Here is a 19099-nt window from a genome sequence, read left to right as displayed (position 1 = left end):
AAGTCTCCTGAACTGATGGGAGAGACTACTGCTTTTAACAAAAATTAAAGAATCCCGGAGATGGGTTGTAGATCAGTAGAGGAGTGATTGTCTAGTGTTTGTAAAGTGCTTGGTTTGATTCTCAGCACCACATATAAATAAATAAATAAAGGTCCAACAATTTTAAAAAAATTTAAAAACAAGTAAACAAAGAATCCTAGAACATGAGAATGGTGCCATCAGCATCATTTTATGGAACACCTGGAGAACAGAAAGAATGTAGGGCAAAAATAGAAAGACAAAGCAATGGGTACTGAGGGCCTAAACAAAGATAAAGCCATTCCCAAGATATCAAAGAGAAACTGAGTCAACAACCACAGACAACACTGGTTTAGCAACACACAGATTAAAAATCAGAGTTTAGATAACTAGGCTAGTAAGTACAACCCTCTGCCCTCAACACAGAGATGAAAAAGAAACCCAAAGCAGGTGATTTATCTGAGGAGAGCTCCAAATGTACATATTAGAACTTCAGAGGGAACAGAGAAAGAAAACTCCTAACTTCTATGAAAGACAGGCATAGAAGCCAGCAAAGGGCTGAAGAAGAAGAGCATTTCTGTCTGAGAATAAGACCATGATGCACCATATGACTGAGTTAATAAGTCCTTGCATTGCCAATATGGAGGGAAGCCAGATTGCCGGCTGACTCCCCACCTATATAGCACCCTTCAGGGAAGCTTGCCAAGCACATGCCCCATGCTTTCCACAAAGTCTTAAGTAAAACCCTCCCTTCTCAGGGACCGCCACATAATTAAGGAGGAAACCTGCAACAGCCACCAATATTAATTAACCCAGTCCCTTCTTAAATATGAACAGTTAGCCAAGGACCATCAGTAGGTCCTGGAGAGGAATTTGTTAAGGGTGTGGGGAGGGGGGACCCTGGAAGAAACAGGACTCTTTCTAAACAAGCGATCTAAAGTTTTAAAAAAAAAATTCTCCATTGGTATCCTCAGAGATTTCAAGAGTTATTAAACACTTTACAAAACAGAATCCTAGAAAAAATAATTTATCAGAAACAAAGTATTTCTGGAAGTTAAAAGCAACTGCCAGGGGGCTGGGGTTGTGGCTCAGTGGTAGCGAACTTGTCTGGCATGTGTGAGGCACTGGGTTTGATCCTCACCACCACATAAAAATAAAGTAAAAATATACAATAAAGGTATTGTGTTCATCTACAATTTAAAAATATTTTTTAAAAAGCAACTGCCAAAATAAAATTTTCAAAGCAGGGTTGAATGTTAGAATGGATGGCAAAAAAAAGAGCTAGCAACATAGACGTTACTAATAGAGAAAAAAAAATCAAAGATTTGAAAAATAAGAGTACATTGTTGCAAAGTAGAGGAGAGATTCAGAAATTCCACAGAAATTTCTTATTAGGAAAATAGAAAAAGAGGGGAAATCTTGAGAAAAAGGAGAAAATATGACCAGATCAACAAACTGTGGATTTCCTAATAATGTACCAATCCTCCTATCTGTGCCCAATTATTACTATGGGATAAATTTATATAAATAGAGCACTCATTTTGAGAGCTGTGACTGCCTAGAAATCATATGAATCTACATTTCCACCCACATTTTATAACCTTCTTGCCAATTCAAAATTCTGTTTAACGTCTGTCAATTTGATAGGTAAAATGTGAACTTTCATTATTTTTAATTACATTGCTTGGATAACTACTGTTCATGCATTTACTCATATTTCTACTCTGTGAATTACCAGTTCCCGCCCTTGGCCATTCTATCTACAGTGTCTTATTGATTTTTCAAGTTCTCAATAGCTCAAAGATATTTGCCTTTTGTAACACAGATTGCTCACGTTTTCCTGATCTGTGGTTTGTCTTTATACTTGTTTATGAGGTTCCTGTGTCATAAAAAAAATATTCTAAATTGTACTTTTTGGTTCAATTGCATAATTATAAAAGCAGAAAGTCATCTTTCACCTTTAAAGTATTAAAATTTTTAGCCTTTCTTCCAGCAAGGCTTTTGATCCATCTGGAACTTCCTAAATGCAAAGAGGAGAGTAATAATGCAACTTTTCTCTCAAAATACTACCAAGATGTTCCAACACCATTTCTTGAACAAGGCAATCAGTTTCTTACTGCCATGTAACAAATCAATCCAAAGCTCAAGATGATAGTAAACCTCTCTCTCAAGTCTCCATGGGTCAGGAATCTGGAACTTTAATTCCACAGTTTTGGTCTGGTTACATTTCATGAGGTTGTAGACAAGATATCTCACTGAGCTGCAGTATCTAAAGGCTTCACCAAAACTGGAGATCTACTTCCAAGATGGCATTCACATGGTTAACAAGTGGATGCTAGCTGGCTAATACCTCATTTTCTCTCCATGTGGACCTCCCCTAGGGTTCCTGGGTGTTCTCCTAACACAATAACTGGCTTCTTCCAGAGTGAACAATCCAAAAAAGCACAGAGGTTACAAAGTCTTTTATGAATAAGCTTGGAAGTCATACACTATCATTTTCATGCTATCCTACTGGTTACATAATCAGTTAATGTGAGATAGGTCTATACAAGAATGAAAATTATAGGAAGCAAAGGTTATTAAGAGCCATCTTTAAATTAAACTCATTTAATTTAAAATAAAACATTTTGGACATACACTCAACCCCCATATATACATTGGTTTAATTCTAGATTTTATTTTCTGTCTACTCCTAAGCTAGTATTACATTTAATATTTATAGTTTTATATACAGATATGAAAAATTGTGCTCTATATGTGTAATAAGAATTGTAATGCATTCCACTGCTGTCATATATTAAAAAACTAAAATAAAAGATTAAAAAAATTATAGTTTTATCATAAGTTCCTTATGTATAAAGATAAGTTTGTCTTCATTGGTGTTCATTTTCCAAGTTTTTCTAAAAACCCAAATATTTATTCTTGCAAATGAATTTCAAATTAACTTTATTATATGTGGGAGACTACAGACTGACTAGCAGGGGATTTTGACAGATACTATGTAAGGAAAATGCTGATACAGCACCATTAAACGTATAACATTATGCTACTCAAAATACTTTATTAAATGATTGCACATTCATCAAGAAATATTTAGTAAATGTCTTATATTGCAGATTCAATCAGATATGTTGGATATACAATGGTAAACTAAGGAGACACAGTTCCTATCCTTTAATGGAGTAACAAGCTGAACTGTAAAGAGACTGCATAAAATAAAACACAGGGTTTAAACAAATGAGCATAACAAAGGGAGTTAATTGATTATGAAAAGTCATACAAGGACTCTCTTCAGTACTCCTTAATCTGAGACCTGAAGGATGAATAACAGTTGAATAGGTTGGGTGGGGTTGGGGGCAGTAGTTACAAATATAGAACATATACAATTATAGCTTTTGTAAAAGTCCTGAAGTGGTAAAGAACTTACCTTTTTCAAAGCAATGAAAAAGGACAGTAAAGATATACCATAGGGAAGGTGATTGGTGGAGCAGGAGCCTGGGATGTGAGGTGGGAGTCGCTAATGCTTCACAGACATCCTGGGAAAGCGAAATGGAGGAGTGTGTATCTAACCTGATGGTCTGCAACCTGGCCTACAGCGGGAAGCTGGAGGAGATGAAGGAAAGCATCCTGGCCGATAAATCACTGGCTATCAGAACTGACCAGGACAGCAGAACTGCATAGCACTGGGCATGTTCAGCCGGACATACTGAAATTGTTGAGTTCTTGCTGCAACTTGGAGTGCCAGTGAATGATAAAGATGATGCAGGCTGGTCTCCTCTTCATATTTCTGCTTCTGCTGGCCAGGATGAAATTGTAAAAGCACTCCTGGGAAAAGGTGCGTAAGTGAATGCCATCAATCAAAATGGCTGTACTCCCCTACATTATGCAGCTTCCAAAAACAGGCAAGAGATTGCTGTCATGTAGAAGGTGGGGCTAATCCAGATGCTAAGGATCATAATGAGGCTACAGCAATGCACTGGGAAGCAGCCAAGGACACTTAGCCTGTGAGGAGGAGAGAATAGAAGAAGCAAAGCTGCTGGTGTCCCAAGGAGCAAGTACATACATTGAGAATAAGGAGGAAAAAAAAAGACACCCCTGAAAGTGGCTTTTCTTGGTTGGCAGTCTTTTGATTGCTTCTTCTATTTCATCCATTGATATTGGTCTGTTCAAACTGTGTGTATCCTCCTGACTCAGTCTGGGCAAATCATATGACTTAAGAAATTTATCGATGTCTTCACTATCTTCTATTTTATTGGAATATAGGTTTTCAAAATAATTCCTAATTATCTTCTGTATTTCTGTAGTATCTGTTCACATGGAAAAATAAAAGACCCAGAAAAGCAAAAGCAACTCTAAGCAGGAAGTGTGAATCAGGCGGCATAGCGATACCAGATTTCAAACTATACTACAGAGCAATAGTAACAAAAACAGCATGGTACTGGTACCAAAACAGGCGGGTGGACCAGTGGTACAGAATAGAGGACACAGAGCCTAATCCACAAAGTTACAACTATCTTATATTTGATAAAGGCGCTAAAAGCATGCAATGGAGGAAGGATAGCATCTTCAACAAATGGTGCTGGGAAAACTGGAAATCCATATGCAACAAAATGAAACTGAATCCCCTCCTCTCGCCATGCACAAAAGTTAACTCAAAATGGATCAAGGAGCTTGATATCAAATCAGAGACTCTGCACCTGATAGAAGAAAAAGCTGCATCCGATCTACATATTGTGGGGTCGGGCTCCAAATTCCTTAATAGGACACCCATAGCACAAGAGTTAATAACAAGAATCAACAAATGGGACTTACTCAAACTAAAAAGTTTTTTCTCAGCAAAAGAAACAATAAGAGAGGTAAACAGGGAGCCTACATCATGGGAACAAATTTTTACTCCTCACACTTCAGATAGAGCCCTAATATCCAGAGTATACAAAGAACTCAAAAAATTAAACAATAAGATAACAAATAACCCAATCAACAAATGGGCCAAGGACCTGAACAGACACTTCTCAGAGGAGGACATACAATCAATCAACAAGTACATGAAAAAATGCTCACCATCTCTAGCAGTCAGAGAAATGCAAATCAAAACCACCCTAAGATACCATCTCACTCCAGTAAGATTGGCAGCCATTATGAAATCAAACAACAAGAAGTGCTGGTGAGGATGTGGGGAAAAGGGTACTCTTGTACATTGCTGGTGGGACTGCAAATTGGTGCGGCCAATTTGGAAAGCAGTATGGAGATTCCTGGGAAAGCTGGGAATGGAACCACCATTTGACCCAGCTATTGCCCTTCTCAGACTATTCCCTGAAGACCTTAAAAGAGCGTACTACAGGGATACTGTCACATCGATGTTCATAGCAGCACAATTCACAATAGCTAGACTGTGGAACCAACCCAGATTCCCTTCAATAGATGAATGGATAAAAAAAAATGTGGCATTTATACACAATGGAGTATTACTCAGCACTAAAAAATGGCAAAATCATGGAATTTGCAGGGAAATGGATGGCATTAGAGCAGATTATGCTAAGTGAAGCTAGCCAATCCCTAAAAAACAAATGCCAAATGTCTTCTTTGATATAATGAGAGCAACTAAGAACAGAGCAGGGAGGAAGAGCAGGAGGAAAAGATTAACATTAAACAGAGACATGATGTGGGAGGGAAAGGGAGAGAAAAGGGAAATTGCATGGAAATGGAAGGAGACCCTCATTGTTACACAAAATTACATATAAGAGGTTTTGAGGGGAATGGGTAAAAAACAAGGAGAGAAATGAATTACAGTAGATGGGGTAGAGAGAGAAGATGGGAGGGGAGGGGAGGGGAGGGGAGGGGGGATAGTAGAGGATAGGAAAGGTAGCAGAATACAACAGTTACTAATATGGCATTATGTAAAAATGTGGATGTGTAACCGATGTGATTCTGCAATCTGTATTTGGGGTAAAAATGGGAGTTCATAACCCACTTGGATCTAATGTGTGAAATATGATATGTCAAGAGCTTTGTAATGTTTTGAACAACCAATAAAAAACAATAAAAAAATAAAAATAAACTCCCCAAAGACAGAGCAAAGATGAAGGCTGAAAGCCAAGGAAGAAAAAACAACCTTTTTATTAAGCTCAGTAGCTGATGACAATCTTTCAGATTGTCTTCTGTCAGAGGAGGAGTCTCAAGTCTTCCAGAAAGTTGTCAGGTGCCAAGCAGAAAAAAATAATACCGTCAGTTAAGCTAGGGAGCCTTGCTACTAACGGAACGACTTGAAGCAATAGTCCTGATACTAGACTCAGATCATCTCCCCATCACCCAGCCCTCCAATTACAAATCATACAATGCTGTGAATCCAAAGACCTCCACTACTCCAACTACCTTTGGTATCAGAACATCAAGTTGTAAAAAATGCACAATTTAGATTGGGATTACATTAAATTTAGAAACCAACACTGATATTTTACAAAGTTGACTATTCTTATGTAAAAATAAGATAGAACTTCAGGTTTTCAAGTCTTCATGCCTCTTTAAAATGCTGCAGTTTTCTTAACATAAACTATATGTTAAGAAATGTTACAAAGTTTACTTCAAGCTTTTTGATTTGAAATGATGAAGTCTCCTCTATTATTGATTATAAATGGTTATTGTTGGTGTGTACAAGAGTATTGCATTATGTGAAAATTTTGTTCACTTTTGTTTTTCCGATTGTATTTTCAAATTTCACTAATTCTGCTTCCTCTTTTTTTGCCATTTACTATATATTTTCCAGGGTTAAATAACAACATATCACACTTCCAAACCAAAAAATATTAAAATGGCACCGATAACAGTATTTGGGAATTTGAAGTAAACGTTTCTAGGGCTTCAGCATAAAAAATATTGACTATTAATTTAACACACATCTGACTATGTTAAGATGGGAAACACTCTTCAGTCCTTATGTTATTATTACTTAGAGGTTTTCCTTTTAAAAGGAATAAATATTAAATTTTATTGAATAACTTCCTAACATCTATCGAGACTTATGAGTTTTCCCTTCATTCACTTGTTCCTAAATTGAATGATATAAAATTCCTTCACAATGCTCAATCATTGATAATACTAAATAGAATATATTCTAATTTTTTAAAATCAGTTCTTGGGCTGGGGATGTGGCTCAAGCAGTAACGTGCTCGCCTGGCAAGCGCGGGGTGCTGGGTTCAATCCTCAGCACCATATAAAAATAAAATAAAGATGTTGTGTCCACCAAAATCCAAAAAATAAATATTAAAAAATTCTCTCTTTAAAAAAAAATCAATTCTAATTTTTTTTGCTGGATTCTAGTTTAAAAATGTTAAGTTTCAATATCGAAAGTCTTAAGTTTTTTTCCCCTATGTTATGGTCTTATATTTTTAAATTAGAAATACAATAAAAATATTAGTTTCTGAAATGTTAGAATTTAGATCTATATTTTAAAATAAAATTTATCACTTTCACACATTTGCAATTCTGCCAGGACAGCCTACAATGTACAGTCCTACACCACAGACTATCTCCCTTGCCTAGCTCTTTGTCATTGTGTATCACTTAATATGTACTGAGGAACAAGTAACAAAAATTCCACTTTGATAACAGACTGATCATCCCCACATAAAGATACAGCCAGAGGAAGAACCATTTCCAGGTTCCTTAGACCAGAGGTCCAAGATGTTCTTTAGAACCCAGGTGGTTCCCCCCACCCCTCTATTCTGCCATTCTCAGGGCATGAAATTTGTCCTCATATTAGCTCTCTTCCTAGCTTCAAATTGGTTTAGGAGGCAACTGTGTTCTGAAGCACAGCAGTTTTCAATTTTGACTAAGTTAAATTTTTATCAAGTTTTTCTTTTATCACTTTTTCATATCATTTCTAAGAAAGTACTTACTTAACCCCAGGTTTACCTTTAAAAGTTCTGTCATTTCAACTCTTAAATTTAGGTCTGTAATATATCATGAGTTAATTTTTGTGTAGGATATAAGGTACGGGGGTTTTTTTTGTTTTTTTTTTTTTTTTTTTTTTTTTTGGTTTTTTTTTTTTTTTTTGCATTTGGATATCCAATTACTCTATCACCACCTGTTAAAAAGACTATTTCTTTCCCACTGAATAGTCTTTTCAACAAACAGTGCTATGACAATTTTTTTCCCATTAGTTAGCTCTTAAATCTAGGAGCCCAAACCATGGAGCTGAGGATGGAATGGATTCCTGACAAAATCAGGAAGCTTTATAAGAAGAAAGTAAGGGCTAATGGAAGCTAGTAAGACAACCAACAATGTGGCAAAGGATTAAAAAAATAAATAAAAACAAAACACTGCTATGTCTGTTAGGAATAATTTAAGTTAGCACAGGTATGATCTTCATTTACCAAGAAAAATTCTGGGCCTGTGTGTTGCAGGGAAAGAGTGAGCAATTTATATTTTTCTAGAAAAGTATCTACTTTGTTTCAGATTCATGGTCACATGTATTTTTTCATTCCTTATTTTCTATGTTGTTTGCCCTGTAAGATTACCCAAAATCTTACTTAAAATATTGGAATTTTTCCCCAAAGAAAAGTCCTTAGATTTATCAGCTGTACTGTTAATGGTTTTGTGCATATTTCTTTATTTACCTTTAATAGTATTCCTTATGATTTCTTTTACTTTTTAATGTCTAATCTGCAATGCATGACTTTTATTCCCTTTTTCTTAAAAAATCAGTATCTAAACATAATAATTTTCTCTATTTTGCTTCTTTAATCACATCTCAGTGTTAATATGTATTCTACTTCAAAATTCTTTCTAGAAAATTTATAATTGCAGTTTTGCATATGTCTTTAACCCAATCAGGAATTACTTAGGAAATGACTTGGGAGATAGACATAAAATCTGATTTTTTATGATTTTCATATGTAATATTTTTGAAATTTCACTACTGTCAGAGAATAAATTTTGCATCATTTTTAGTTTGTTCAAATTTTAGATTATTTATGGCCTAGAACAAAATTTCCTTTGGCCCTAGAAAGAAGGTGTTTGCAGGGTACAGGTCTCAATGTATTTCCCTTCAGTCATCCTTAATATTAGGGGATTTACAATCTCTATTATCTTTCCCCACTGTGTCACTTCATCTGTCAAAGAGAGGTAGTGTCTCATTACTCTTACTTTGCATTCCCAATAATGTTTACTATGATGTAGCTTATAAAAATTCATGGTATTTATTGTGGCTTATGCCTTTTGTCTTCATAGTTTCCAACACACACACACACACACACACTTTGTTGTTTTAATAGTACTGAGGATTGAACTCAGGGCCTCGCACATGCCAGGCAAAACACTCTACAATGAGATATATATTCCAATCCATTTCAATTTTTGAGACAAGGCCACACTAAATTACCCAAGCTGGCCTAGAACTTCCAATCCTCCTGCCTCAGGTTCCCAAGTTATAGGCCACCATGCCCAACTTTGTCCAATTTTAATGCTTTATCTTAGAATACTCACATTCTTTGTTTGCATTTATCAATTTCTTTAAGCCTTTGAGTCATTTTATTTGGAAGTGCCCTTCATAAAAGATGTATAGTCAGATTTTTTTTTCTTTGTTTTAATGAGTGGGCTTTTAATTCTCTAACTGTAATTCAGGATGCATTTTCCTTTGGATGACCCGATTTGCTGATCAGTTAAAATAGCCTACCCTGTACTGCTAACCACTAATCATAAGATATGACACATAAATATATACCAATTTCCCCCAAAGGTCAGGAGATAGTAAGACTTCATGCCACCCTCTTCCTTCAAAATCTGAGAAATAAGCTAAAATCCAAGAGTGATCTCTATCGCAAATGAAAAACATGAATTCAAGTAACTTTTTAAAGGATGGATAGAACATGTTTACTCATTAAATCGTACATTAGTAAAGTAGCTGAAAACAGTTCTGGGCCACAGGCTTATACACATCAGGCATTTAATAGATGAGATGGCTGAGATAAACCTAATTTGTGTTCTTTTACAGGTACCTCCTGGGGGATTGCTTTATCCCTAAAATTCAAATATTTTGCTAGGCAGGTCTAAGCAGGAAACTTTTCCATTAATTTTGGCTGATTCTCAGGAGTCCTTTTGCTATTTACTCACACTTTTCTTTGGTGCAGGAAAGTTCATCTTGATTTTCCTGATAACTGCTCTGGCTTCCTGTTCAGGAACACCTCCCTAAAGTTAAAGGCCTTTATCTGCCCTCCACACCCACTTTCCTCATTTGCAAACCTTTGCCTATTTCTTCTGTGCATTCTGGGAGTGTTCAAGTTTGTCATCCATATGACTCTTCCATTTTCAGAGATCTGGATCCTCTTCCACAGCCTCCATTTTAAGTCTCACTGAAATGGTGATTTCTCTGCACTCATTTATCTCAACCAGCCTCTTTGACAGCTTTCCATCTCCAGCTGTTCCTTAGGACCCTCTGTTTTCTTTTCTTAGGACTGTGATCTTTTTCCACTTAAGACACCAGAGGACTTATGCTAAATTACTAAATTTGTTACCCATTTTTCACACATAATCATATTCAGAGACACACGTCATTCTTTCCTTTCCTTTGTATTGTAGATGCTTCATAAGCCACACGTGAGGCTTCCTCCCTAGACACTCACTTTGGTGACAATCTAGATGATAGGCTCCTGCACAGACAGGTTAATACATCCTTAGTGTCCTCAATGTCCATTAACTTCTAGCCAGCTCTCCTTTCAGGATTAGAAATGAAATAATATGTGCTCTATCCTCAGCCTGACTGGTAACATGTGACAGACATTCCTTCCAGGCATCTGGAAAGAGTACAACTTCCTGCTGAGAGTCAGGCCCTACTGTCAGTTGTCTCATGCACCACAAGCAGAACACCAGCACACAGAATGCAGTTCTCTCCCTTTTTCCACACTAGCTTCAAATGCTTTCCAATTCTTCCCCTTCCACCCCCAACATACACCCAGCACTACAGATAGAGTCCAGGGCCTCAGGAATGCTGGGCAAGTGCTTTACAACTGAGCTGTAGCCCGAGCTGTAGCTCGAGCTGTAGCTGGTGTGACTTGCACCCAGGATGGTGGGCACCCCTTGAATTTCCCTCACATTCTTGCTGCTGGGCTGCACATTGAAAGCTACAGATTTAAATCAAAGTGAAAAGAAAAGAACCAGTAAAGATGGAAACAGGTGAAGGACCCTGGCATGACTGGGTTCACAGTGATAAACCTTGGCCACTCAGCATATTCCTCAGGCTTCCAAAACGTAAACACACTACCTAAGTTTTAAATATGCCCTACCTTTTGTAGGGCCATCCATCCTACTCTAGCTCAGAAAATGAAACATATGCTATGTGGTCCAAGACTATTCTTAATCCATTCCACCAACCATATTGCATATGGCTTTTGCTTTACAGGGCAACTTCTATGTTTGTCATCTTTGTGGATACTTTAATAAGAATTTGTTAGTAGTATATCAGGCCCAAGTCCCCAAGTCGTGTCACCACGTTATGCCCAAAATGTCAAACATTAAGAGGTGGCTTCCTATTTGAAATAAATATATCATCTTCCACCATTTTAGTGATAATTCAAATCACAGCCTGCACTTATACATTTAATGCATACTTTTTTAAAAAAAATAGACAAATTACTTTTCACATCCTGACTATTCTGAAGTCAGGATACAGACTTATAAAGACCAACTAACGGCAATTGTCTTTTCTCCCTAAGGCTAGCATTTGTGTGGCTGTCTCTTGGTTGGCACACCCTGTACTGCTGAACATGAGCCATCTGCTTTGCTGTCTGGAAACACCACTCATCTGATACTCCCCTGCCAGTGAGGAGACAGTGTTAGAAACCCATGTACTCATGAAGCCGATCTGTTTTAGATATTAACTATCAAACTGCACTCACTAAAGCCATATGCACATCTTCACTCAAAATCAGGTCTAAATTCCAACTTTATCTTAAGCCCATGTCATGCTCTGAATCCAAATAAGATCACAGTAATGTTAATTTAAAGACATTGTAAAAGTCCTATTCCTTTGGTGTTAAACTGTCCTTCTGGATGAAGGCCACTTACCACCACCATCCCTCGACCCCACCCCTCTGCCCCTGGCCTAGAGTGCTGTGCTACAAGTTGGTACTGCAAGCTAGTTGGGCTCCACACTGTCCTGAAATACTCACATTAAGAAAGTGAAATATTACATGCCATAAATATGAATAAAGATTTATTTTTAATAAGTCAGAAGCAATATACCACAAATTTTATAGGTTTTTCATTATAAATAAAGGAATAACTTCAAACCTTCAAATTGATTCACACAGGTTACTACAAGTGGTAATGTTTTACTGATTCACCATAATTCTTCAAAATCAACTCTTCAGTAGCAATATAAATGAAAACCAGAGGAAACATCTCGTTTCATGTTATCTGCTTTTATTTGCTTCAGTGTGAGATGTAAAAGAAAAGATAACTAAGTGGTTTCCAAAAGCTGCTCTATAATTGAGAACATTTACTTTTACCAACCTTACTTATAATGGGCCAAACATTATTTTGTTTTGCAAGCCATATAATCTGTAACATCAACTCAGCTTGTAGATAAGAGCAAAAGTGGCCACAGATAGCATAAAATGAATGAGCATGACTGATTCAATAAAACTTTATTTTCATTATTTATATTAAATGAGACACCAGGAAAAAGTACAATGTAAACAGATATTATAACTTGAGACAACACAATTCACAGAATGATAAATTTCCTCTCTTATACACAGAGACAATAGGTAGCAATGTTTATGTTATATATCAGTAATCAAATACTAGATGAAACATCTTCTGTTTAGTTTCTACTATGTATCAAGCACTGTTCCAAGTGCCTTGCATTAATCATCGTACTGAGTCTCACTAACAGCCCAGGAGGTGTGGAATGGAGTGGGAATAGAAGCAGTGCCAGGTTCCATCATAACACTTCTCACTTCTAGAAGTAGAAATGATGAGTAGACACCAAAGGTCCAAATGGCACACATTTGACAAAGTCCTGGTTTCTAGTGGGTCTCCTCTGCAACAATCCTAATTGCCCTTCGATCCTACCATCCCGTGACCTAAACCCCTCTGTGCTAATTCAATTCTCAAAGCATCATCTTCATTCTATCTTCTCTACTCCACACTCAGTGTTCTGCTTCAAAGCTATGAAAACTGAATGAAAATATGAGAGTAAGAGATACTGACTATGCAATCCCTCCAATACCATATAGAAGAGAATAAATGTTTCCCAGAGAAGGGATTACCTGGGCAACAGGTAATTTTTTAAATGTTCACTTAAACATCCATCTCCTAGAAAGGGTGTCAATGGCAGGTGTACACAGTTTCTGGCTCTCAGGAGAAGAGTCCTAAAAGCCCTTTCTCTTCTTCATAACAGCAGACACAATCATGCCTCCTATAATGGACTCATTCTTACATTTTTCATTTATTTCAGATCTTTGTATTCACAGAAGTCATTATCATTGGGCTTAATTTTAGTTGGAGGACTATAAAATACTCATAAATATGTGACATAACTCCTTCCTATTGCAGATCACTCTCTCATAATTATGACTTCTACAGTAGAGCTGATGATGTGGCTACATCACTTTTTAATAGTTTCTCAGCAATTTTCAACCTTAAAGGGAATATTGTTAGCAACAAAAACATTCAATAAATTTAAGAATTTTCTAGTTATTCTGACTTTCTAAGAGAAACATTTTCCCAATATTCATTTTGTTCTTCAATTTTGTTACAGTGGTTTATAAATAAAGTAATAGTTTAAAAATGAAGTAAACAAGACCTAATCATCATCACCCAAACAATATACTGCTGTCCCTGGAGGGATACGGCTATATTAAGATTTTATCTTTAAGGTAACTGTGATTTGACTGAACTCAAACTAACAACAAGGAAATGGGCAGTTAAACAGACTGAAGGAGAGTTAAATTATGACAATCTAGTGCCCACATCAGCTTTCATGCCCTGGGCACTAGAAAGGAATTGGTTATAAAGTGTCCTGCTTTCACATAAATCCTTCCAAGACTCATGTGACAAGGTGTGGACTTCATATGCTGTAATGGCACTAGAGTAGAGGCGAGTCCATCTACAGGAAGAAATCTATGATAGGAACTTCATACAAAGCCTACAGATTCTGGCATCTTACCATGGCAGATGCTAGACTAAATACAAACAGTACCCAGCTTTTAATCTACACTTCCAAGGCTGAGTGGCTGGATGCAAGCATGCAGTTTACAGAAGGTGGGGAAAAAAAAAAAAAAAAAGATGAACAAAGCCATGGAGCACTTTGGGACCAGGAATGGCAAAACCAGATAGAAGATCATCATTGCCAACTGTGGACAACTCTAATACATTTGACTCATGTTTATCTCAACCATAAGACCATTTCTTTTACAGCTCAGGAAAGCAACCTTCCACCCCATCTGCTTGCAATATCCCATAACCTCTGTGGTCTCACAACAGTTCTTGGATTCCAGATTTTCCTTATTCCCTCCAAGTCTAGATGGATTCAGAGTTTGGTTTTTATTTCTTAATCATAAACTTAATAAGAAAAAATGATCATGAAAAGACAGCCTACAGAGTGGGGAAAAATATTTATAAACCACACATTCAATGAAGTATCTAAAATATATAGAACTTTCAAAATTCAACATTGAAAAAGAATCAAATTAGAAAATAGAAAAGACAGAGGCATTTTACCAAAGTCAATGGATATACAGATGACAAGCACATGAAAAATGTTCAACATTAGGGGAATGCAATTAAAACCAAAACAAAGTATCACAACACAACTCTCAGAATGACTAAAATACAAGGTACAATAGTTCCCCCACTTTTCATGGTTTTAGTTACCTTTGTCAACATGGTCCAAAAATATTTAATGTAAAATTCCAAAATAAACCATTCGTAAGTTTTAAATAATTTTATTACAGTTTATGGTTGTTTATTTTACATTGGGCCTCATTCATGAATTAAAATTAGCACAGTACGGGGAAAAAGCATAGTACATATAGAGTTAATACCATCCTTGGCTTCAACTATCCACTGTGGGTCTTGGATCATAACCCTGCATTAAAGGGAACCACTGCAATGACATCACTGAATGCTAATGAGGATATGGAAAAACTAGGTCATTCATACACTGCTGGTAATAATGTAAAAAACAATACAGCCACTTCAGAAAAAGTTTTTTAAACACTAGATGGGCAATAGACATATGACCCAGCCATCATTTTCCTGGGAAGTTATCATTTAAAAAAAGAAGAAAAAAAAAAAAAACACGTACACACAAATGCTTATAACAGCTTTATCTGTAAGAGCCAAAACATGGAAATAACTTGTATGCCTTTGATGAGTGAACAGCTCAACAAACTATGATACATAAATTCCATGGAATGCTACTCAGTAGTAAAAAGGAATAAGCTATTATTATATACAACAAACTGAATGAATCAACAAAGAATTATGTTAAATTTTTTAAAATCCTTAAAAGTTCCATAGTATGCTCTTATTTGTAAAAGATTCTTGAAACGATAAATTCATAAAAATGAAAACGAATTAGTGGTGGCCAGGAGTGGTAGGAAAGGCAGCAGAAGAAAATAGGTGTGGCTATCAAAGGTCAACATGAGGGGTTCTTATGATGGAAATGGTCTATACCTGGGCTATATCAACTTCAATGTCAGCATGTGACCACTGGGGAGGGGGCCTCTACATAAAGTGGACAGAGGCTGCCCCTCTCTCTCTCTCTCTCTCTCTCTCTCTCGTAACACAATTGCATATAAATCTACAGTTGTTTCAAAATACAATTAACTTAATTTAATAAATAAAACTTTAAATGGTTAAACCACATTGACATGAGATACCAGCGATTATCATCCTAAAATTATCCAAGTTTTCCTTAGAAGTCTGGTAAAACAAGCATGGAAAACTAAACAGGAAAGTATAAACAATAATCACAAAAGGTACCTTCTAAATGATTCATGAAAATATTTTCCAGGAAGAAAACTGGTTATACAACCATATTTCTCAGTAAATATTGTTTTCTTCAAGTTAATTATACCTTTCAATACCACTTCACTGTGCAGAAAGTTCACATGCAAAATAAATGCAAATTTATTTTCTATAAAAATTAATGAAGTTGAAACCATGTGTTCCTTCAGAAGTTTAGGAGGAAAAAATAAATTATACTTGAAAATATTTAAGCCTTAATATCTTAATGGAGCTTGTAATGATACAGGAAAATATGAACAAAAAAGTGTTCCTTTAGCAATGGTGAATCCAAGAATAATTATGCATTATTCTGCTGCTATATATTAATATTCAAACACAACAAAAATCCTACTCAAACAGTAATATTATCAAGATGACAAAAAGAGAAAATTCAAGCAAGTGTTAGAAAAATCCTCTCCAAAATTAGTCTTCGGAAAGATTGTTCCAAAAAAGTGAAGGCAGGCTGCATTTCCACTAAGCTCACACATGCATTTGTGTACCAAACTGTGTGAAAACAGGGATATATAGGGTTCTCCCAGGGTTAATTTCATCCAGATTCTACAGGAAGAGTTATTTATCACAGCATAGCCCTCAGATAAAAATGCTATTATAGGAACAAGGTCCCTTCACTCAGGAAAATTATTTTTCTTTTCTTTCCATAATGCTCTAAAATTGTGATAATAAACTTTAAATCCTTTAGGTCTGAGAATTTTGCAATAAAGCATGGGTACCAAAACATAATTAAATGTAGAAAAAATAAGGACTACCACTGAAAGCTTAACCTACTCCAAGGTATAGATCTAGAACACTAACAAGACGCTTTAAACTTTTCCAGTTAAGCATACAGCTGACTTTCAGCATACATTATCAGTAGAGCACGTAAAAATCTACTAGTTATTTTTTTAACTGATTGAGATTAGAAAGTTGCCCAGCTATACTGCTCATGAAACAACTACAATGTTTTACCCACAGATAAACCCATAGTAAATATCCTACCTACTTGGCAGGACCAAAGGAGAGTTGTAGCCAATGATTCTAAATAGATGGCCACAGGTAATGCATCAGAAAGTATACCTGCTTGTATCCTATTTGAACTGCTGACATTTATAAATAATTTAAAAATAAACCAAGGAGAGATGGTCAAAGTATAGCTTTAAGTAGAGTGAATCAAATAGGATGAAGAGAGAAGATGCCAGAAATCGATACAGGGTAGAAGAGGAGAAAGAAACCCTAAGAATGAAGGGATAGAGTGTTGGGCACAGAGTCAGGATGCCACGGCCCAACAATGACAGCCGTCTCTAGGGTTCTAGGCTTCTTCCCGATTAGGAGAAAGACCCCGCCCCAAAGAGAAAATACAGAGTTAGAGATTCTGAGAAAAAACAAGCAGATATACTCAAAAGAAATCAATAAAACAAATTATAAATTCAATGCAAAGCATCAACAACAAACTAGACCACTTGGAAGACAGAACCTCAGGAGATGAACACTAAATATGTAATATTGACAATAAAGTTGACCATGCAGAGAAGATGGCAAGAAACCACAAACAGATCTTCCAAGAATTATGGGATAACATGAAAAGACCAAATTTAAGTGTTATCAGGATAGACAAAGGAGCAGAGATACAAAACAAAGGAGTGTACAATCTTTTCAATGACATAATACCAGAAAAATTTCCAAACCTAAAGAATAAAATGGAAAAATAAAATGAAATAGACCTACAGGAACCCAAATGTACAAAATTACAGCAGACCCACACCAAGGCACATTATAATAAGAAATACTAACATACAGAATCACAAAGCTGTGACAGAAAAAAATCAAATTATGTATAAGGGGAAACCAATTCGGATCTCGACTGATTTCTCAACCCAGACTCTCAAAGTTAGGAGATCCTGAAATAATATATTTCAAGCTCTGAGAGAAAATGGATGCTAATCAAGAATTTTATATCCACCAAAATTAAGTTTCAGATTTAAAGATGAAATAAAAACCTTCCATCTCGAAAGCTATACTACAAAACATTCACAAGAAAACATTCCATGAGGATGAAGTGAAAAAAGAAAAATTAAAAACCACTGAAGGGAGGAAATACACTAAAAATATAGTCAATCAAAGGAGAAACTAAGTCAAATTAAAAATGAGAAATAAAACAAAATGACCAGGAATACAAATCATAATAATAACCTCAAATATTAACAGCCTAAAGCTATCAATCAAAAGAAATAGACTGGGCTGGGGCTGTGATGCAGTGGTAGAGCACTTGTCTCACATGTTTGAGGCACTGGGTTCAATCCTCAGTACCACATAAATAAATAAATGTATTGTGCCCATCTACAACTAAAAATTTTTTTTAAGTCTTAAAAAAGATACAGGCAGATATTAAAAAGATACAGGCAATATGCTGTCTCCACCTAATTGGCGAAGACATCCACAGACTGAAGGTGAAAGTATGGGAAAAAAACATAATCACTCACATGGATCATGTAAACAAGCATGGGTTTCCATCCTCATATGTGATCAAGTGGACTTCAAACCAAAGTTAATAAGAAGGGACACAGAAGGACATTTCATACTGCTTAAGGGAATTATAGATCAACTAGACATAACAATTATAAATATTTATGCCCCAAACAATGAAGCATCTATATATAAACAAACCCTTCTCAATTTCAAGAATCAAACACACTAGAACACTGTAATAGGGGGTGACTTTAACACACTTCTCTCAGTACTGCACAGATCTTCCAAACAAAAACTAAATAAAGCTGGGCGAGGTGGCACATATCTGTAATCCTAGGAGCCTGGGAGGCTGAGGCAGGAGAACTGCTAGTTCAAAGCCAGTCCCAGCAAAGGTGAGGCGTGATGCAACTCAGGGAGACCCTGTCTCTAAATAAAACAAAATAGGGATGGGGATGCGGCTCAGTGATCAAGTACCCCGGAGTTCAATCCCCAGTATTCCCCCCCCCCAAAAAAAACTAAAAAAACTATAGAACTAAATAATACAATCAATAATTTATACTAAACAGGCATAAACAGGCATATATAGACTATTTCATTCATCAGTGAG

The 19099-nt window shown here is 36.1% G+C and overlaps 1 protein-coding gene and 1 pseudogene across 1 annotated transcript in view; one reads left to right on the top strand and one right to left on the bottom strand.

Annotated features, from left to right (window-relative positions):
• Window positions 1–19099, bottom strand: part of Sdk1 (sidekick cell adhesion molecule 1) — an 893409-nt gene that overhangs the window by 816375 nt on the left and 57935 nt on the right. The gene's annotated exons all lie outside the window — the stretch shown is intronic.
• On the top strand, window positions 3568–4095 carry LOC124098778 (26S proteasome non-ATPase regulatory subunit 10-like; annotated as a pseudogene).

The sequence above is a fragment of the Marmota monax genome, unplaced genomic scaffold, assembly GCF_021218885.2.
Source record: "Marmota monax isolate L192 unplaced genomic scaffold, Marmota_monax_Labrador192_F-V1.1 WCK01_AAM20220418_F8-fsc00148, whole genome shotgun sequence".
NCBI classification, from domain to species: domain Eukaryota; kingdom Metazoa; phylum Chordata; class Mammalia; order Rodentia; family Sciuridae; genus Marmota; species Marmota monax.
The sequence above is the reverse complement of the archived record's forward strand: the minus strand, read 5'-3'. Positions and strand labels throughout refer to the sequence as shown.